Consider the following 24,245-nt stretch of genomic DNA (forward strand, 5'->3'; position numbering starts at 1 on the left):
CAAAAATCGTTCGGTTGGTTAACCCAGTCACGTATTTTCTTTGTAAAAAAGTTTTCTAAAAAGTGTATTAATTTATGTGGACAAAATTTGTGAATTAAGCTTCTCTTTCGAAGAAAAGTTTGCCGATTTTAAAAAGATTATGTCCATATTAGATTTATTAAATAACCCTTTGGAATTGGGGTTTAAAATGCTCTTTAAAGTGCAAGCAGATGTTGGAGTTTGTTAATCTACAAAAGGTTGACTATTTTTGTCATAACATGACTTAAGTAATGGTAATCTGCTAAATTTCTATCGATTAATATTCATTCTGGGTAGAAAAATGATTAAAATGTCCAAATTTTTACACCACAAAATCGCCATCAAATAAAGCGATAGTAATGTTAATTGACAGTCACAAATCAAATTCAATGTTTTGCAAATAAAATTACTTATATAAAAATACGTAACTGAATAATAAAAATAAATTTTGATGTCTTCGTAATTTCTTCGTCTGTTTTTTTTTTCAAACGTTCGTTGGCCAAATGACGGAAACTTCCGATCTTGATCCCGCGTTCCCTCTATATTTAAACCTCCGCATTCCCAATTTCTACCGATTTACAACGTATTTCTCTTTAACTCTTTATGTTTTTAAGTTCCGAAAAAAAAGTTAATTTTCAAGATAATATCCATTAATTTAATATGCCGAAACGTTAAATAAAGGATTTTCCAATAAGAGGTGTTATTTTGATATTCAATCGTAAAAGTTCAATTGTTTCGTTGCTTGTGTGGCACGTAGCACCGTCTTGTTGAAAGTAAACGCTGTCCAGATCTATTCTATCCAATTTCGGCCATAAAAAATCATTAATCATCTATCATTCACCGTAACTGTTGCTCCAGTCTCATTTTCAAAAAAATAAGGTCCAATGACTCCGCCGGATCATAAACCGCACCAAACAGTCACACGTTGAGGATAGAAAGGCTTTTCAACAATAACTCTTGGGTTTTCCGAGCCCCAGATGCGACAATTTTGCTTGTTGACGAAGCCACCGAGGTGGAAATGGGCCTCATCACTCAAGATGATTTGCATTTGATTCACTCAAGTGAATTTTAATAATTTCAATGCATTTTTGAAGTGTGTATTGTTCCATTTTTATTAATGACGTTATTTTTACTTGTCAAATGTCAAAAAATGACAGCTTCAAAAGTAACATCTACTGAAATAGCGGGCTATTTAAAATAACACCTCTTATTGGAAAATCCTGTATATGAAATTCCCTTGGTAGAAAAAAATCGCAATATGAACTCGGAAAATTATTAAACACGCATTTTGTTCTGTTATGAAATATCTTAAAGGAATTACAAAAATAGCAGTTTATCTTTAAACGCAACTAAACAATTTATTTTTATTATTTTTTAAATAAATTAGTATTACAAAGGTATAGTACATAGTCCTCCACGCTAGGAGTTCACCTGTGTTGTGGAGGACTTTTTAAATTGTAAGGTTATATAATAGTAAACAATACAGTGGAGATTAGTTACACAGAAAAACAATAAAAATTAAAATATAATATCGATTTTTACATAGTTTTAACAAAAAAAATGCAAAATATAACAAAAAGAAATATTTAAAATGATTGTAGCCAGTTCCATGTGAGTTTTTTGTATTCTGTAAGATTAGATGTTTTATATTTTGTTGGAAGTGAATTGTATAGTTTTATAGCCTGGAATCTGTAGTGTTTTTGTCCAAAGGATGTGTTGGTTTTTGGTATTAGTAGTTGGCGTGCATGTCTTGTCCTGTATTGCGAGAAATTTGTGAAGTTTTAAGTGTGTTTAGGTTCTTGTAAAGGAATGTAAGTATTTCTTTTGAATATAGTTTTTGAATCTTCAACACTGGGAATTTTTTGAATATGGTTTAAGTGGGTGTTAGTATTGGTACATTGAGTATTACTTTTATTGTCGAGAGATTTTTGCTCTATTTTAAACGAGTTTGTTTTATTAAATATTTTCAACATTTTCGCTTAATTATTATCGTTTTATAATATTACAGTGCTCCGTCTTACATTCGTATTGACATATATCTCCCTTTCAAACCATCTTTGAACTCTTACTACAGAGCTTTTAGTGGAACACGAATCAGTGAGATAAATGTACTGCTCGGCACCTCTAATTATATCTCTATGGACGATATAATACTCTAAAATAATGCGAGAATCTTAACGGCGTAAGTGAAGCAGCCGTGCACAAAAATATGCGACGCGCGGCCCTTGTGTATTGTACAGACCCAAGGTTGAATATGCCCTATCAAATCTCTAAAATAAATTGGGAATCTTAAAGACATAAGTAATGAACTCATGTAAGAACAATTTTCATCGCGCGGCCTGGCGTAATGGATGGACCTATGGTCTACTAGCATTTACTAGTATTTTCTCGGGTTTAGTGCCACGGGAACCATTAATTGGATAACCAACACCTCTCCCATAGGTCACACCAAGTGGTTCGCTACGTTTTGTGATTTAGCAGGGGTGCCCGGGTTCATCGGGTAAAGTGTGTTCAGGATGCCCACCATCTTCGTGGCGTGTCAGATCAGTGTTAAGATTTGTTTGGGCTTGATGAAGTCTTCAATAACAGACGCATGGTTTTTTTGTTTTTACTGCACAAAACTGCATTTCACTTTATTTAATGTTACAAAGAGTTCAATTATTCCCGACCTGGACAAAACACTTTTACTAATGGTCTGTAGACCATAATGACTGATTGTTACTATTTTATAGGAGAGAAGAAGAAGGAATCCAGTCGGCGAGGCCTTTTATAATCTAACCAAGTAAAACACAATGACAAGCTAATTGTAAACAAACACTGTCAAAGAAAGCCTATTGATAAGGCAAAACATCTGTTTTATCTGTTAGCCCTAGTTTTACCTCTGACCGCTAGGTGCTAGGCAGGAGCCTGTAAAGTAACTGGTGGTGAACTTTGCTAATGGTTCGTACATTTTTAACAATCAGAAGAGGCTGGATTTGGGAGACTCTTTGACCTCTCCAATTGGTCTCTCGACCCATCGCCTTGCGTTGCAGCGCGAAGAATAGTTCATACGTCCATCACTCCTGAACACACTGATCCCTAGATTCCCACCCATCCTTCATACCTTTTTCCTTCCCAGAACTTAGTTTCTATAGTGCAAATAAGGTAGAATTAGTTTAAATTAATATTGATTGAAAAGATTTGATAGCATAGCCCTCTTGTACCTACCTTGCGTGCAGTTAAATAGATCTGCCACATCTGCGTATCTATTACTTACTTCATGCAAACTAGGTACAAGCGAGTGTTTGGAATATTCAGTCCTGATATTGTTGCATTTAAACAAAATTTTAGAACGAGTAGCTCTCGTGGGTATATGAAATTCAATGAGGTTAATTAAATCAGGGCTGTCTATACTACCATTTACAATTTTGAACATAAATATTAAGTCGGATATAATTCTTCGATCTGAGAGTTTTAATAAATTTAGATTTTTCATCAAGTAATTATAGTTTATATTTTCAATGGGAATACCGAGTTTAAAATTAATGTGTCTTAGGAATTTATGTTGAATTTTTTCGATTGAATCTGAATGTAATTTGTAGTGGGGGGACCAGATCGAGGAGTTATATTCGACTTGACTACGAACCAGGGATGTATACAAAATTTTTAATGTTGAAATATTCTCGAAACCTCTGGAATTTCGAAGAATGAAGCCTAGCATTTTCATTCCTTTATTATTAATGTTATTTATATGCGATATAAAGTTTAATTTAGAGTCGAAAGTTATCCCCAGGTCATTAATTTCTTCGACAGAGGTAAGGATTGAGTTATTGAGTTTATATGAATTGGTTGATTTATTCTGTAAAATATTATTGAATAACACTTATTTATGTTCAGATGAAGTTTGTTAAGAGAACACCAATTAATTAACCTGTTCAAATTATTTTGTAGACAGATACAATCTTCAGCGCTTTTGATTATTTTAAATATTTTTAAATCATCTGCGAAAAGTAACGCATTAATATCTTCATCAAATATATTTACAATATCATTTATGAACAGTTAAAATAATATTGGGCCTAAATGAGACCCCTGTGGTATACTACTGGTAGCTATAAATTGATTGGAAATGAACAAATTGATTTTTACAAGTAAAACTCTATCAGTTAGATAGCTAGTAAACCATTTTAAAAGTTTTCCGTCAATACCGAGCTTACGTAGTTTGATCAGGAGAATTTTATGGCATACTTTGTCAAAGGCCTTGATAAAGTCCGTATATATGGAATCGACTTGGGTTCTGTTAGCTAATGCGTTTGATATATAGTTTTCATATAACGAGAGATTTGTCAGAGTTGATCTACCTGATAAAAATCCGTGTTGATTCGGAACAATGAGATGGTTAATACATGGTGAAATTTTATCAAGTAATAGTTTTTCAAAAAGTTTAGGAATTATTTGGTGGTATTTTTTGGTGTAGATTATGCTTAATTCTATGTATGGAGTCAATAAATAAATCAATAGCACCCCCACACTTGTTGCCCAGATCCTGCATCCTATTGGTCAGTGAGTGTGTCTGATAGTTGGTCGTGTATGTATTGCAGAATAATGTTATATTTTGTCTTGTATTCCTAGTCGGCACATGGAGTTTAATAGTGGCAACGATGGCCGGACTATCAATTAAGTTGTTAATGACTCTTTGTAACACAACCAGGTCTGAAATAATTCTCCTGTCAGACAGTGTTATTAGATGCAATTGATTCATCAAACTGACATTAATAATGTAATCTATAGGAATTCCGAGATTAAAATTTACGTACTTAAGAAATTTTGTGCTGAACTCTTTCTATATTATTGGAGTGAACTTTATATAAAGGGGACCAAATAGGTAAATTATACTCCAATTGACTTCTGACTAATGAAATATAGAGTGTTCTCATACAATCTATGGACTTAAAATCAGTTATAGTTCTGCAAAGGAAGCCAAGCATCTTTAAAGCCTTATTAGTTATATAGTTGATGTGTTCAATGAATGAAAAGTTTTCATCGAATATTACACCCAACTCACGAATTTGTGATACTGGTATTAATTTCATATTATTTAATGTATATTCGTGTAAGAAATTATAACGAGTTTTGGAAAATCGTATAACTTGACATTTCTGAATGTTATAAACATTTCGAACCTATTTGATTAAGTAGTGGTTTATACAAAGTTATTTATTTTAATTAAATTAATTAAATGACGCCACAAAGAGAAATTGCAATTATCGAAGAAAATTGAATGTGTAGTTTTATTGTTCACAAACGCTATAAAAAGTAAGTCGATTATGCAATGTGAATATTGATGTTGCGAATCTGATTTTTTTCTGATATAGTCGGTTTGTTCAAAACAAGGCATATTGTTGTAAAATGTAAATTATTTATGATAAAATTTAACCTGACCTGACGAGTGATTTTTAAACCGTCAGTTCCTGCGAAAAATCACGTTTTATCAGTTTTGATTTTTATTAGCAACGACAATTAATACAATTTCTCCCAACTGATAACTCAGGGCAGAGGGGATGGAAAACTTGGTGTTTTTAAGCTGGGATTGATGATTGGAGATTCATATCTATCCCCACAAGGAAAAAGTTCACGGAGGTGGCCTCATGGCCACCTCCGTGAACTCTTTCCTTGTGGGGCCTTCAGGGAACCAAAAGGGATTGGAGAGTAGAGATGAGACCTGGGAAGACACATTGAGGAACCAGAAGACATGGCCACATATCCAATGATAACCCTGGTGAACTTTATAAAAGGGACCGGGTGACTGTTAAATGAATGAGGTAAAATGGGAGATAGCACAATGGGCCTATGGCCGAAATGCTTACGGGAACTACATGTAAACCGTCTTTGCTCTATAAATAAATAAAAAAAATTAAATAAGCTGGGATTCCATCACAGATCATTCCGACAGTTGATCCCCCGAATGTTGATTCCCGAATGTTGATACCCCAGTTTTTCTTCTGACATTTGATTTTCTGACAGTTGATCCCCGACAGTTGTTGCACTGACAGTTGATCCCTGACAGTTGACCCCCCACCCCCCCTAAAGATAGTCCTCCGACGGTTGATCCCCGGACTTTTAATCCTCGGGATCATTGATCCCTCTTCCAATTGAACCCTCGGACAGCTGATCCTCCAAAATATTATTCGCTTGACTTATATCTGTAAGCGTATTTTTCTTCTGACATTTGATCCTCCGAAAGTTGATCCCCGACAATTTTTGGCCTGACATTTGATCCCTGACAGTTGACCCCCCCCCCTGAAGATGGTCCTTCTGACGGTTGATCCCCGAACAGTTAATGTTTGGGACAATTGATCCCTCTTCCAATTCAAAAGATTATTCGCTTGACTTAAGCTTTTATCTGTAAGCGTATTTTTTTATTCGGCGGTATATCCTCTCTGCATCGTCCTTCGATATCCATTAAAGACGCCTGCAGGTCGTTTATTTCCTACGTGCATGCGTTACCAAGGAAGAATTACCTCTACAACAGAAATAATCCTTTGGGGGATCAAGTGTCCGGGGGATAAAAAACCGATGTGTTTCATTTACATAATTAATCCATTATTAATAATTATGTATAAATTTTGGTACCTTATTTCGAACCAGGGTATCTGCGTTTCTATTCCCTGAATATCGATTCCCCTTGGCAGGGAGACCTATCGGTCTTCGGCCCCGTAAATAGTGGCATAGTTAAGGTGCTCCCATAGCCTCTGTGCCCACATGATGCACAGATGGGGCCTTAAAGAAGGGATTGATGAGGTCGACAAGGCGACGCCTGAGGCCTTAGGCTGGCTCGCTGACCTAGATGTCCCCCTCTGACCCCTCCACCATACGAAAGAAGAAGATTCCCTGAATAAGTGATTTCTTTTTTAGATTGGCAGTACTAACCAAGCTCATAACGATCAACTTCCACAATACCATGTCATCACGAAATGAATCTTGAATATTACTATTTTCCCTCTCCGAGAGCTTCAATAATCGTTTCTAATTGTCATTAAGTTGAATCAAATGTTTTATGCGTGTTAACAACGGTAGTTGCATGTAAAGTTAAAATGATCGACTTCGATGCGGACATACTATACTTCGCCAATGGTTGCGTAATATACTAACAGCTTTCAAAAAACTATTTGTATAAAAGCTGAAAAGCATTGGTAAATGTCAATGTAATAAGTCAATCCTTGAAAGATGAATATCATCGTAGCGACAGCACTCGCAATTGTGGTGATTAGCCAAGTGACTGCACAGTTACAAGTAAGTTTTTTTATTTTATTTTTTATTGAATTTAGTTTTCTTATTATTCAGAATGTCTAACAGTTTATTGAATTTACATTAAAAGATTATCATAAAATATTTCTTGGAACTGTTCCACTAATTTATTCACCTGAATTATTCACTAGATTTATTCACTTCACTTATTCATCGACTATTTTTGATATTTCTCTTTGTGAAAACATTCCTCAATTAATACTTAATCATTGAAGACAATATTAACGACAAAACGTCAAACATAAAATTTAGATAAAGATTCAGTCGCATCTGGAAATAATAATTTATAATATTTATATAATTTATAATAATAGAATTTGAAGTTTTACTCAATAAATTTATTCCACTATGAAAACATTGAAAATTTTTTGATTTAAAATAAGTGTCAAAATCCTTTAAACGAACTTCTCTTTTTTTAATCAATATTTTTTGCAGATTCATATTTGTCGTTTGTTAATATGACTAAGCATTGTTCATCCATGTTGGCTGTCTCGTGTTTTCATCAACTCCCCATTTTTCAAAAAAATATATTTCCTAACTTTTATTTTCGAAAAAAGTATTACTTAATTTAAAACATGTAAATGACTTAAAAATTAAATACTGAAAATTATGTTTTTTAGTAATTCTACACAAGTGAAGAAAACTACCTCTTGAGTTTGGTGTAGGAGTAAATAATTTTTTTAATGATTTTTTTTTTAAATATAGTTTTATTTTTTTCTTGCATAATATCAAATCAGTTATTTTTTTTTAATTCTTCGGGAAGACGATTAAAATATTTTATCCCTTTGTAAATATAACTTATTAGAATAATATTGCTCAAAATCACTTGCTTGACTCCCCAGGTTTTATTTTCTAAAGTTTTATTGTGGGAACTCTAGATTATATTTTTTTCTCTCAAAACAAATGTATTCTTTTAAATTAAGCCCTATTTAAAAATACTCCTTATCCTTTTTAACGTATCATCTCTTCTAAGTCTGAACTCGAATTCAATTTTCCGTGATTGCGAAATTTGCAAAATTTAAATAAAATTTCGTGTAAACTATCCTTCCTTTTCTCCATGTATTAAAAAACGTTGTTTATATTGTTACAAACTTAAACTGAAATGAAATCAATCAATTCTCTAAAATACCCTTCTCTCTGCATCTTCAAAGATGACATTCCTGTGTGCGATTAGTATAAAAATGAAATTAAATTGAAATAGAGTTAAAAACTGATTTTAGTTCTGGTATGATTTAAAACAAATTAAAATTTGTCAAACAAGACATTTTTTAAGCGTAAATTAATCTAAAAAAACTTATTCTTTTTAACTATTTTGAATGTTTGAGATAATACTTATAAATCTAATCGAAACATGAAACGGAACAATACATGTATATGTTTGTCCGAGACCACTGTCTAGGTTACAAACCAAATTCATTAGAAACTTTGTTTCCATGTAAAAAGATAGATGCCAAAAATATGGGAAAAATTGGTTTGCAAGATGATATGGTTAATTCTGGATTTGAAATATGAGATCAACAAATATGACGTTCAATAAGTTAGTTAAGACGCCTGTCCCGGTAAGACATGAGATGCTGGGTTCGATTTCTAGTTGTGACCGTTATCTGTTTATTTTTTATTATTATTAGTGTTATCTCTTTCTTTAATGGTAAATTATTCTCGTTAAAATTACCAAGATAATAACGGATATAGAAAATAAATTTGATCTACCGAATGATCTACTGTAATTGATTCAATAAATATTGCTGATTATATTTCTTTCAGGTGCCAGATTTATATGAGCGTAGCCTATTTGGATACGGCAACACATATAAGACAGGTTTTGGAAATTTATGCGACGTCCTGTGTAAGAACTTTTACGGAAAAGGATTCCAATATAAGAACTTGTGCAACAATAACAACTGCAACAAGGGTTTTGGAAATTTAAATAACGACCAATATAATTATAATGATAACTATTACGGCAAAGGTTACAACTACGGCACAGGAGTTGGATTCGGTAATGGAAAAGGATTTGGATTTAGAAATAACAATTACAATTTTGGGGATGAAAATGTAAATACCGACCAATATAACCACAATAACAACAATTACGGAAAAAAATACAACTACCGCACAGGATTTGGACTTAAAAATAACAACTATAACGAGGGTTATGGAAATGTAAATAACGACCAATATAATTACAATGATAACTTTTACGGAAATGGTTACAATTACGGCACAGGAGTTGGATTCGGTAATGGCAAAGGATTTGGATTTAAAAATAACAATTACAATTTTGGGGATGAAAATGTAAATGCCGACCAATATAACCACAATAACAACATTTACGGAAAAAAATACAAGTACGACACAGGATTTGGACTTAAGAATAACAACTATAACGAGGGTTATGGAAATGTAAATAACGACCAATATAATTACAATGATAACTTTTACGGAAATGGTTATAACTACGGCACAGGAGTTGGATTCGGTAATGGAAAAGGATTTGGATTTAAAAATAACATACAATTTTGGGGATGAAAATGTAAATACCGACCAATATAACCACAATAACAACAATTACGGAAAAAAATACAACTACCGCACAGGATTTGGACTTAAGAATAACAACTATAACGAGGGTTATGGAAATGTAAATAACGACCAATATAATTACAATGATAACTTTTACGGAAATGGTTACAACTACGGCACAGGACTTGGATTCGGTAATTGAAAAGGATTTGGATTTAAAAATAACAATTACAATTTTGGGGATGAAAATGTAAATACCGACAAATATAACTACAATAACAACATTTGCGGAAAAGGTTACATCCACGGCACAGGAGTTGGACTTAAAAATAACAACTACAACGATGGTTATGGAAATGTAAATGACGACCAATTTAGTAACAATAACAACTTTTACGCAAAGGGATTTGGATTTTAAAATAACAATAAAAATTTTGGGGATGAAAATGTAAATACCGACAAATATAACTACTATAACAACATTTACGGAAAACTTTTCGGTGGTTTTATGGGCCTCTAAATCATTGACGAAACCAAATATGGAATCAAAAAAGAACATGGCTTTATAGTAGATTTAGATTCAGTGGACATAATCTGTTAACATGGCTTCTGATGAGTTATTCTTCTTGTTCTAAACTCTTAAATGCTTGTTCTTTTAAAATACACTTTTATTCGCAACAGACAATTTGATATTTTATAACTGTACTATCATCATAGCCCACAATATTCAAATTATAAAGTCACGTGTACCACCTCGTAGAAAAACTTCCGAAAAGGAAGAGCCAAATCTACACAGATTTAATTTAACTTATCCTCAAGTCGTTTTCACATTCTTAATAATTGTAATATATTATGATAATGAAAACATTTTATTCAATAAACCCAACGGAAAACTTTTGTTGTTACTTTACTTTGACCCTTTGCATTGTGGTTTGATTTGTGTTTTACGGTTTGATGGGTCAGCAACCTGTAAAACTTACACTATTTATCCATTTATACTGGGTTTTTACAGACGATCTCACTTACGTGATAACAATCCAGTTATAAAAACTCAGTTAATATACAAATAGGTACAACAATTACCAAAATCTACTCAGCCATAGGACACATTAATTTTCATGTACCTAAATAAAGATTAAAATATAAAACAAATAAAAATTCAAAATTGAAAATATGTATGAAACACAAATATTACAAAAAAGTAAGAGACGCAAGTAATACATAATATAATCAGTGCAACCTATTTATTTACAATAGCAGAAATTTTTTTCTGAATCCCTATAAATTATCGACGAAAATATCTACTTCAGCACACTCAATTTTATTATACAGTCGACACATTTGGGTCAGAGGGCTAAAATAGGCGATATTATTTTTGAAAATATTCAGTTGAAAAATCTATGGTGTCTTAAACAATGGGAACCGGGGACATTTATTTCAATATTGCTAAGACATAATGAGGTATCAAGATGGCCGTGGATAATTTTATTTAAACATATTAGGTCAGTCAATTGCCTTCTTATTTTAAGTGTATTAATCTTAAAGTATTCACGACGTGCGTCGTATGATCTAAGATGGTCATGTAGTCCACATTTGAAAGATGACAGTCTAAGCATTTTTTTGAACCGATTCTATAATGCTTTCATATTAACACTCAAGCTATCGAGTATTCACGTTTGTATTAGTTTTGCCCATGTTTGATCAGGTATATGTTTTTAAACAAAGCACTGAACTGTGAATAGTTAACCAAAATTTAACAGTTTGCCTGAAAGAATCCAGTTCAAGCCCTGCTAGACGGCATTTAAGTCAATTGGATAGCTCCGGCTTACTTATCGGAAGTGTGTATTCCTGATAATGATAACTCATGACAGTCATCCCTTAGGTCAACAGCGTCGTCAGCTATTGGAAGGTTGAAGGAAGCTCTATCAGTGTTCTTTCGAAGTGTCAGGACCTAAAGTCTGTAATAAATTGCCACATGATTTGAGAATGATTACAGACTCATCAGAATTCATGGCCAATTTTTAAATTTATCTCTACTGCGTGCCACATATTATGCTATGATCCACTCCCACCTGAGTTATCCAGTTAGTATCTGGGGCACCATTACAAAAAAAAACTTCCGAAATACAAGTCATTCGAAATAGAGCCGTACAAAATATATATATCATCAACCATGGGATACACATATCAAAGATATATATATACTCACAAACACAAATACTTCCATTTACGATTCTGCCAAAATATAACACCATTCTACAAATAATTCAACACTCCTCACACACCAACACTAAATTAATCTTTAATTCCGACATACACCAGAACAAAACACGATTACAAAATCTAATACACTTATCGTAATCTACTTACACGACTAAATTTGGAATTATTCCTTACAATACATCGCACATAAGCGATATAACACATTACCTAGTTATCTAAAACTTCCAGCAACGAACAAAAAAAAATTGGCAAAAGCTCTTAAAAGCTATTTCCTGAGCAGCTTTATTAATAAGTGACTCATTCTTTCTTTAGAACTCCAAAATAACTTCTGCGTTTATTTTTTTTAATGAATTTATGTTGTCTTGTCTTTCTGTATTGTCTTTAATCTAATGTTGTCTTTCCCAATACCAATAAATATATTTGTAACAATTATTTTATAAGCAATAATTATTAAAATAAATAAATATTTAAGACAATATTAGTGATTTCTAAACGAAAATCTGAAACAGAAAAATCAGAAAAGGAAACGGTCACATCTGGGACTCGAACCCAGGACCCTTGTCTTTCCGGGACAGTGCTCTACCGACTGAGCTAACTTTTTTTTAGTTTTGGAGCAAAGTGATGCCAGTCTAAAAATATCTTTCATGAATATTATAATGAGTATTGATTTAAACCCGAGCAGTATACGGCCCTCTTCGCTATACCAACGCTATAACAGCGTGTTAGGGAATCATTATAAGTAAGACTGGTTATGTATAATAAGGTATGTTGTAAATTTTTGGAACTTCATTTTTTATTATCATTGCGAATAGTAGTTTACTTCAAACCAGTATTTTATATTGTACTAGATGTAACCCGCTACGCTTTTTTGTGGCTCATTCTGTCTGTGCAGATAGAAAAGCAATAGCGCATGTTGCTTTTACGTCAAACAGATTACGCAGTTTTTCAAAAAAAAATTTACCTCTCACAGGTGACATCTAAATTATATCTTTATATAAAAAAAAAAATATGTGTCACTGTTTTCGTGCACGCTAATCTCCGAAATCACCCAACCGATTTCAGTGAAATTTAGTGAATGTGTATGGTTGGTTCCGGCTTGAAATATTGGATAGTTTTGGACCCAAAAAAATTGTTAAAAAAAAATTGTTTTTTTTTCAGATTTCTCATCCAAAATTACACACAACCACAAATTTTAACTTTCCTTCATAGAAGGCGGTCTGTGACAGGACGACATCTTATATTATAAAATGCATTCCAAATAGTTGAGTTAAATTCTAACTAGTTTCTGATCTCAATATACAGGGTTTTCCAATAAGAGGTGTTATTTTGATATTCAATCTTAAAAGATCAATGGTTTCGTTGCTTGTGTGGCACTTAGCGCCGTCTTGTTGAAAGTAAACGTTGTCCAGATCAATACCATTCAATTCCGGCCATAAAAAATCATTAATCATCTCTCGATAGCGCAATCCATTCACCGTAACTGTTGCTCCAGCCTCATTTTCGAAAAAATAAGGTCCAATGACTTCGCCGGACCATAAACTGCACCAAACAGTCACACGTTGAGGATAGAGAGGCTTTTCAACAATAACTCTTGGGTTTTCCGAGCCCCAGAGGCGACAATTTTGCTTGTTGACGAAGCCACGGAGGTGGAAATGGGCCTCATCACTCAAGATGATTTGCATTTGATTTACTCAAGTGAATTTTAATAATTTCAATGCGTTGTTAAAGCGTGTATCGTTCCATTTTTATTAATAGCGTAGTTTCTACTTGTAAATGACAGCTTCAAAAGTAACATCTACCGAAATAGCGGGCTATTCAAAATAACACCTCTTATTGGAAAACCCTGCATAAAAATTTCAACCTGCATATGTTTGTGCTCGCAAAACTCGAAAAGTAGTCGAGCGATGTCGCTGAAAATTTCAAAGTTTGTTGTTATTAGTGACAGGAGTGTTTAGAAATGTTTAAATTGTAGAAAAATTTAAGATTTTGAACAAAAGAACATTTACATTTTTAATTATATAGATTCTAATACTGTAATTATAGCTAGTCACAAACTAAACGTTTTTTTATGAATCAGTCTTTAAAAACATATATTAAACATTCGTTTTATTTTATTTCACGCAACATATTAATATGTTTACAGTAAAATAATGCGAAAATCGTTGTGGCAATAAAGAAATAATTTGTTCCAGTAAAGTATGTTTACTTGATTCAAGACGGTTAAATTTGTGCCGTGGAACCTTTTTTCCCTCTGAAATATTATTTGAAAGTGTTATAAAAAATAAACCAGGTTAGAAATCTGCGTTTTCAAAATTATTAATGGTATTATTGACTGACCTACTTTGTTGCAACTCATTTCTTTCAATATCCCTTCCCGTAGAAAAAAAATTAATTGCTTTTCCTCAATCAGCACTCCATAAAATATAGGTAACTGTGATGTTTGGTAATAAGTTGGGTTTTCAAGCGATAGATGGCACCAGTCATAAAGCTTACTCCAGAGTCCGACAGATGTCGATAGAGTGTAGCAATTGCCTGTGGGATATTATTGTCAGACAACAAGCTTCTGAAACAGAGAATTACCAACCCTCGGGTAATGGACAGTGTAGCTAAATCCATACTCATTTATTGTAACGTAAATAAACGCAATTATAGTAAAGAACCTTTTACTTAATCAAGAGTTCCCAACACAGAAATCTGTTAGTAAAGCAGAGATACATTCTTGACACAGTAACTACGTCAAGAATGGCCAGACTTGTTAAATCGAGTCGAAACTTTGAATTCTTAGTCCTTGAAGTCTATTTTTGTAAGTTATTACGCAATTAATATTTTGTATTGATGTGGCAGAAGTCGGGAACTCTGATTTTGCTCCTGTCTTCTCTCATTTCCAATTGTATTTCATTGTACTTCGTGTAATATGTAATGTGTTGTAATTAGACATAGTCCGTCAATAAATAAATAACACCAGACTAAATTGAATTGTTCGGTAATCCATCGACTTTGAAGTGGACATACTATACTTTACATAAATTTCGTAACACGATTTTTTTTTGTATAAAATGCCTAAAAATCATGGCGGCAAAAATCAGAACATTATCGATACAATATGAAACTGTTCGTTTCAACAACATTTGCAATTTTCGCATTAAGTGAAGTCTCTGCACGAGTGAGTATATTGTTCTATTTGAATTTAACTTTTTTTTAAATGAATGAATGCAAATCTTAAAAGCGGAAATTTACACACTTCCCGATTTCCACTTGAGCTGAAACTCAGCAAATAGACTCGTTGTCGATGACAATGCATTCTACCAACAAATGGCTATCACTTATACACTCGCGGATATATATGAATTTCTCTGCAATTGGATGACCTACCCGATCAGGACTTGTCAGCGTGTTTGACTTAAGCCCTTCGGAAGGAAGGTACAATCAACAGTCAAACCAAAAAAATTAATTCTTTTAAATTGACTAATAGCCGGCACAAGAGATGGCGCAACTAGGTCGAAAATTGATAATAAATGTATTATAGATTAAAATTTATTTATTTTAATTTTGTTTATTCTTCATTATTTTCATAAAAAAATATGTTAGTTCAGTAGTTATAATGGTGATAGTACGATGAATTCAAATAATTACATGTTATTCGTAATCTGGGATTATTTGTCTTTCGTTTTGTTGAAAACGTTATGAAATACGTTGTTCAATTACAATGATGGCGCATTTAAGTTTTTGCCTTTTTTTGTCTTTTTTGGTAAACTCAATATCTTTTGGTTTCTTTCAGAGCAACAAAGAAAATGATTACTTTAACGAAATTGGTAGTTACAATCAAAGAGGACGTGGATTCGCTAAAAGAAGTGATATTGACGGAGCTAAAGGTAATGTTAAGGGAATTGGATTAGGTGTTGGAAAGGAATTAAGCTTCAGTAATGATAACTACAATTACGAGAATAAATTTGTTAGTAATGACCAACACTTCAATTACAATAACCGTTACGAAGACGGAATGGATAATGTAAATGGATTAGACCACGGAAACGGTAACAAGGTGGGAAGTGGATTAGCTTATGAAACAAATGGCCCTGGAAATAACAACAACAATAACGGGGATGATAAAGTAAATAACGACGTAAAAAACAACAACGGAAACAATATTTACAGTGTCGGTGGCGGTATGGAAGATGGATTAGGCTCTGAAGAAGGATTTAGTTTCAGAAGTTACAAAAACTATAATAGGAAAGAGAATTTTAAAACAGACCCATACTATCACTATAGTAAACTTAACAGGAACGGCCTGGATAATGTATATGAACTAGGATACCAAAGCGGTGCCGGTTTAGGAGGCGGATTAGGTAAAAGAAAATTGTTGGGTTTCGAAAATAGCAACGACAATCTTGGGACTGATGATGTCAATGAAGACCAAACAAATCACAAAAGGGGACAAAATAACGGATTAGGAACCGGTGGTAAAGAAATTGTCCTCAACAACAATGATTTCGGGAATGATAATGTTAACGCCAACCAATATAAGAACGTTGAAACGGATAATCGGTCAGAATTGGAAATGGTTTCAGATCTAGGAGAAGAACCAAGTAGAAAAGAATTAAATCCCGAATATAATATCGTTGATTTTGATTATGATAACGTTATTCCAAACCAATATAACAACAATGGAATCCGTAACGCACTGGATAACGGATCTGGATCAGAATTTGTTTTTGGTCTGGGAGGTGATTTTAGTGGAAATAACAACGACAATTTTGCAAATTTTGGATACCCTAATGGACTGGACGTAAAAAGAGACATAAGAAGTGATTACGACCAGGATATCGGAATTGGAAAAGATTTTAGCCTTACAAACAACCTCCATAAGTATGGAAATGGTAATAATAACTACGGAAACATTAACGGACTGATTGACGGAATGGGATTAGGAATTGGTTTCGGTCTGGGAGCTGATTTAAATCAAAAAGTAATAGGTCTCGAAAATAACGGAGGATTAGCAGTGGGGGCTGGTTTCGGTGTAGACAGTGATTTAAGTGGAAAAATATTTAATTTACAAAATAACAATATTAGAAATGAGGATCAAGGGATTGGATTAGGAGTTGGTTTTGGGCTGGGAGGTGATTTAAGTGGAAAAGTATTCGGTCTCAAAAATAACAACTATGGAAAATCTGTAATGGATACTGGTTTGGGATTAGGGACTGGCTTGGGTCTGGAAGGTAATTTAAGTGGAAAAATATTCAGATTCAAAAATGTAACCGGTAAAAACCGTGGAACGAAAGAAGGGTATGGATTGGGAGTTGGTTTTGGTGTAGGAGGTGATTTAAATGGAAAAGCATTTGGCCTCCATAACGACATTGGGAAAGTTGTAATGGATAGTGGTATAGGGTTAGGGGTTGACGTTGGTCTGGGGGGTGATTTGACTGGAAATGTATTCAGTTTCAAAAATAACGATAATAAAAACCGTGTAACGGAAGAAGGGTATGGAATGGGGATTGATTTTGGTCTGGAAGCTGAATTAAATGGAAAAGTATACGGCATAAGTAGTAACATATATGGAAACATCGATACAGATAATGGATATGGATTGGGACTTGGTTTCGGTCTGAGTGGTGGTTTAAGTGGAAAAGCATACAGTTTCCAAAAAAACAACGACGATTATGGGAATATCAACAGTCAAAAATCAATGACAAAGGATATCGAACATAACAACAATGGGAACACTGTAAATGAAAAAGGTTTAGGAATGGGATCAGATTTTAACCTGGCACGTGCAATAAGAGAAAAAGTATTCGGCCCCAGAAGTAACGACAACAATTATGAGAATCTTAAAGCTAATGAAGATCAATATACGAGTGACAACAATGGGAACCCTTCAACTGACGAAGGGTTGGGATTTAATTTTGGCCATGGACGTGCGTTGATCGAAAAAGTATTCGATCCCATAAGTAATAACAACAATTATGGGAATGTTAATATTAATGACAAAAAACATAATATCATTGAGAACCCTGTAACGGAAAATGGAGTTAGATTTGGATTTGATTTCGACCCAGGACGTTCAAAAGTTTTAGGCCTCAAAAATAACAAAAACAAATATAATAAAATTTTCAATGGAAATTTTAATGTTGATGACGAGCAATATTACAACAATGCGAATACTGTGAAGGGAAGGGAATTTTTGGGATTCGGTTTTGGCAACAGAATGATAAGTAAATAACAACAATATATACAATATTTTTTATTTTAGACCCACATTTTCACAATTTGGAAGGCGGGTTTGGGTACTACCGCACCGGGAATATTTTATTGGATACCCAACATCTCTGCCATAGGTCACCGGAAGAGCTTCGCTACGTTTGGTGATTTAGTAAGGGTGCCCGGGTTCATCGAGTGAGCTGTGCTCAGGATATGCCTGCCCACCGACTGCGTGGCGTGTCAGATCCGGAGAGGCTGGTTTGGGGAGAACCTTTGACCTCTTCAACTGGTCTCTCCACCCATCGCGTTGCGCTGCAGTGGGAGGATATACTCATGTGTCCGTCACTCCTGGACACGCTGATTCCTTGATTCCTGCCCAACCCTCATACCTTTTACATTCCCAGAAATCCATATCTTTCCTTTCCTTGAAAAGACTCTCCATACAGCATCCCAAAAGATGACATATGCCCTGGGGAAATTATTTTCATCATGGCCTCCTGTGTGGGGTTAATGTAAAACGAGGTAGTGGAAATCCGATTGACCGAATACGAAATAAAAGAATGGTAATTCTAATTCCTAATAAAATGCCAAATGGAAAATTATAACTGTTCCAAAATTCTTCTGGACAATAGGCTCCATCAAAGAATGGGTTGTGTCAAAATTAATAATCTCATAAGTTCTGTGAAGGTTCTATTCAAGTTATGTACTGAAGATTGAATTTTGTAAAGCAACTGGTCCATAATGATATATAACTAAATTGGCTGTGAAACAGATACTGACTTTAAAAACGGTGATATTTATACATAAAATAATAAACAACGTATTACCAAAATACTTTTCAATGAAAATCATACACATCAAGGACAATCATAAATATAATAAAAGAACGTGTAACGAAATTAAGCTACCAAAAAAATTAAAGCGAATTCACAAAAAAAATTACTGAACTGAGGAATACAATATGCACTGCCGGAAACCATAAAGCCTGCACTACTCAGAGCTTTCACAGAACTTTAAAATTAACTTGATGAATGATGAATGGTTGAAATTATGTGGAACAACTCGTACTTTTACCCGACTGGATCGGAAGCGCCTGGCCTTCCCGAGCGATTCCGAACCGCCTGTTTAGTGTTGCTCTACACTGCACTTAGGTAGGTATCTATACGTGAATCACAAATTTCAAAATGTAATATCTAAATGTTAAAAATGTCTTCAAATCTGTTGTCTTTATAAAAAGGTCGATTTTAACCCATTTCTTTACGTGTGTACCGGTTACGTCACCCTGTATGCAAACATTCTCTTATCAGCAGTTTTACGTATTACTGTACCGATATTTCAATTGAAGTTTCGTAAGTCTGATTGTTGATTCAGCATTTTTCACTCTTGCGATCTGATTATGATATGATGACCCTAGCAGCGGTGACGTAACCGCTACACATGTTTACGTAATTAATAGTATCTTCAATAAATTAATAATAAAAATGAAGACAATGTTGGTAGCTCTTAGTCGAAGTATGATACAGTTAAATATGAAATGACAATTCTACACACCTTTAAAGGTGATATAAAGTCATTAAATAGTTACATATGTAACCTATTTAACCTAGTTTTGGATCATCACTTTTCATAAATTTACAATTAATAGTGTGCTTAGTTGTCATTTTGATGAGTAATCCGGCCACCGTTTGCCAGTTAGGACGCACTCAAGATCCATGACATGTTACGTACTAAGGCTGGCCGCATACATACGTTTTCCGTATTCGATTTACGAATTCGTTTTCCGTATTCGGAATTCCGTGAGACTAGCGCAAACGTTCGTTTTTCTTCATTCGGAATGTATAAACGTCAGAACCAGTGTTGCCAACAAGGGCGATATATCGCCATTTAGGCTACTCAGAGCGAGAATCGGCGCCGAAAAAATCTAAAAGGCGACTGGTCGCCAATTAAGCTACTTCAAAAACATCAATTTTAAACATGTCCCGAAATTCTCTAGCCACCCCCCCCCCCCCATGAAATTTATTTTTCTGGGGACAAATTTTATATTTTCTTGAAATTCTCTAGCCACCCTCCCCATGAATTATTTTCTGGGGACAAATTTTATTTTTTTGAAATTCTCTAGCCACCCCCCCCACGAAATTTTTTTATTTTCACGTAAAAACATCAATTTTAAACATGTCCCACCTAACAGCAAATTCGGCTACTTTACGCTACCTTATGTATGAGAAACGGCGATATTAGGTCAAGATCCGTTGGCAACACTGAATTACGAATGGAAATTTCCGTACGTTTGCGTCGGCACAAACAAACTGTATGCAATAGCTGCGTTCCACATGACGTCATTAGGTTTTTTCCATTCGTTTTCTCCGAACGCGCCGGCTGGCATTCGGAACGTGCGTAAGGAATTTGTTCCGTTCGGAACTAAAACGAACGTGTGCGGCAGTTAATGTATGTTTGAAAATATACCGTCTTATTACACCGCAATCGTGTATGCTTTCTAAGCAAATTCGCCTTTGACATCCGTAAAATATACTACAACACTACCGTAAATTATGGTATTCGTTTCTTTTCGTAGAAAGAACTAGAAAGTAGACATGGGCAGATTCATTCACAATAGTGAATGAATTCAGTGTTATTCACCTGGTCAAGTGAACTAATTCATTTAATTCCTTGATTCGACAGTTGTTTTGTGTCTTGCTGTGACATTAATGACTTGCGTTCTCTAGACGGTGCGGACGAACCTGTAACTAGTAAGGAAAGGGACTCAATATCTTCAACGAATTGGGAATTGGGAACTCTGTCTCTGTGTCACAGTGTCTCTGTTCTGTTTCACTTATTCCCTGAGACTGGGATTGAGCGCTTGTCCGTACAGACTAGGTACATGGGAAATAGGATTTGTGTCTACGACGCGTGACGTCACAACTGAAAACGGAATAAATTCATTAATTCCTTGACTGGGGACTCGATGACAAGAGTCTTTTGGATTACGGCGCGGGACGCGGGATACTAGATACGTGATTTAGTGCGACAGGGCAAAGTATTTATAAACTCCGCGGCGTGCCGTAATAATATTTAATTAGATTTATTTTTTTTTCTTTTTCATATCATGGTAATTTATAGATTCTGTTCAAACTGTAAAATTCACCCGCCATAACACAGGGTCATCCCTAGCATGGAGGGAGAAATATCACAAAAACTATATGTACCCTTTTCGTCTTGTATTAATAAAATAAAAAATAAATAAAAATTTTATGAAACACTATAATATATAAATCATTTAAAGTGCACGTCATTATTAATTATTACCTTATTATCATGAAATAATTTAACTGTAAAATGTATAGAAAAAAAAGCTAAAGAAAGGGAATGAAGATTCAATTCCTTTTAAAAATGAGAATCAGATCGAGTGTGTTACAAGATCATTAATCATCTCTCGAATGCGCAATCCATTCACCGTAATCAATTCCTGTTGCTCCAGCCTCATTTTCGAAAAAGTAATGTCCAATGACTCCGCCGGACTATAATCCGTACAAAACAGTCACAAATTGAAGATAGAGAGGCATTTCAACAATAACTCTTGGGTTTTCCGAGCCCCAGATGCGACAATTTTGCTTGTTGACGAAGCCACCGAGGTGGAAATGGGCCTCATCACTCAAGATGATTTGCATTTGATTCACTCAAGTGAATTTTAATAACTTCAATGCGTTGTTGAAGCGTGTATCGTTCAATTTTTATTAATGGTGTAGTTTTTACTTGTCAAATGTAAAAAAAAAACAGCTTCAAAAGTAACAGCTACCGAAATAACGGGTTATTCAAAATAACACCTCTTATTGGAAAACCCTGTATATCAGATATAGGAACACAAGCATAAACACGGAGTAATAGTATCGCACAACCAATTGATAGTGGTTTGGTAAGATCTCTACAAAATATTGTTAGATAATGCGTTTCCACGGAATCGAACCGCGTGTTAGATAAAGAGTTTCTACGGAATCGAACCGCGTATAGAAATGTATTATATCTTCAAGAATACCTGGCTAGCTCAAGCAGGTACCGTGTTTTCAGTTCGTTGGTATTAAGAGAGAACATGCGCCTTCTAGAAGTGGGTAGAACAAAGGGTATCTTGGAAATAAAACACTATTATCGTGGTGCCTTTAAATGCCTTCAAAAAGACTATATAATTACAGCACAGGAATCTACGCGTAGGAAAAGCTTAAATCTCTTTGTGGACGGTTAAAAGAATGAAAAAATGAAGTTAAATTACTGGGAAGAAAGGAGATACAGAAATTAATAGAATAAAGCAGGGAACGATACCGCATGTAGGTTTGTAGACGTCCAGGGGGCAGGCAGTAGAAAAAATGAATCGAAATATACTAGTAATGAATTGACAAACACTGTAGAAAGAATGAATCGAAATGTACTAGTAATTAATTGACAAACACTGTTTTAGCAAAGCAAGTCTCGAATTCAAAGCGGAGCACGTAACAACCTCTCGCAACCAGCGCGGAAATCCAAAGAGACCGGTCTCCCTTCGTTCGGAGCTGAGGACCCCTTTGCCCCGCCTCCTTCGCTAATAGTCACACCCACTGTAAACGCAACCACGGGGTGGCCATATGAAAGAATTTAAAAATACAAAGTACTTGATTTTAAGAAAATATTACGGGGTTGAATGTTTTAATTTTAAGAAAGTTCATTTCATAACACTTCCCCGAAAACACAACGAAAAAACTGCCGTGGGAATGAAAGTTTTTTGACTCTAAATCGCTCAAGACCCCTTTGACAAAAGCTACAAAAGAAGTCATCCACATAGAGATTCAGCATTAAAAACCTACGCCCAAAAGTTACATATTATTATTTCAAATTATTATTTATATAAATACTTTTTTTTTTTTTGGTAATACGGTGCACATAATCGTAAGAGCAACAGCAGCAAGTGATGGTGACAATCGTAAGAGCAACAGCAGCAAGTGATGGCATCGGCTCTCAAGTGATGGCATCGGCTCTCTCTGCAAAGGGCCGCAAGCAGTAGCGTAAACTCGTTCGTCATGGCGTAGATGCCTCGATCCCCGGCGGGAACGATTCAAGGAGAAGCGTTAACATGAAAGCGAAACATAAGAAAATATTTAAAAAATGCAAATAAGCAGTGGGCAATGAACCAAAAAAAAATAAAAAATCGCGTTCACATAAGGAGTGAGAAACTAATATTGAATAGTAAATATAGTTGCACAGGGGAGCAGTATACAGGCAGAACTTCCCATTGTCTATCGTGACGCACACATATATGTTTATATTTTATACATAAGGCGAAAAACATACTAAAATCATTAATTAGCACTAAATAATCAATATATGCTGAAAAACACACACGAGAATCAATATCCACCTTTTAATGGTACGGATTTGTTTCGGTGCAATCGGCTTCAACGTTTTAGTTTTTTTTTTTTTTTTTTATCAGCATATCTACCTTTTAATGGTCCAGATAGCTGTTTGAAGATTAGCTGAAAAGAAATAACACAAAACAAACAATATAAGTCGAAAAAACACACACGAAAATCAATATCCACCTTTTAATGGTACGGATTTGTTTCGGTGCAATCGGCTTCAACGTTTTAGTTTTTTTTTTTTAATCAGCATATCTACCTTTTAATGGTCCAGATAGCTGTTTGAAGAGAAGCTGAAAAGAAATAACACAAAACAAACAGTATAAGTTGAAAAACACACACGAAAATCAATATCCACCTTTTAATGGTACGGATTTGTTTCGGTGCAATCGGCTTCAACGTTTTAGTTTTTTTTTTTAATCAGCATATCTACCTTTTAATGGTCCAGATAGCTGTTTGAAGATAGCACAACATACGAGTAAAATCAAAATCGTCCTCCTTTAGTGACCTACATATCGCCAGAAATCTTGTAAGAATTGCTGACATAGGTATAATACGCGACGTATCTTTCAAATACTTAGTGCTGTGGACCTTATTTATTTGTGTGGAAAATCATTGCAT

General features: G+C 34.4%; 1 protein-coding gene across 2 annotated transcripts in view; it reads left to right on the forward strand.

Annotated features, from left to right (window-relative positions):
• igl (IQ calmodulin-binding domain containing protein igloo) overlaps nt 1-24,245 on the forward strand; it is a 557,622-nt gene that overhangs the window by 376,778 nt on the left and 156,599 nt on the right. The window lies entirely within an intron of this gene.

This window comes from Hesperophylax consimilis, chromosome 30 (genome assembly GCF_061612785.1).
Source record: "Hesperophylax consimilis isolate HC1 chromosome 30, BYU_Hcon_1.0, whole genome shotgun sequence".
NCBI classification, from domain to species: domain Eukaryota; kingdom Metazoa; phylum Arthropoda; class Insecta; order Trichoptera; family Limnephilidae; genus Hesperophylax; species Hesperophylax consimilis.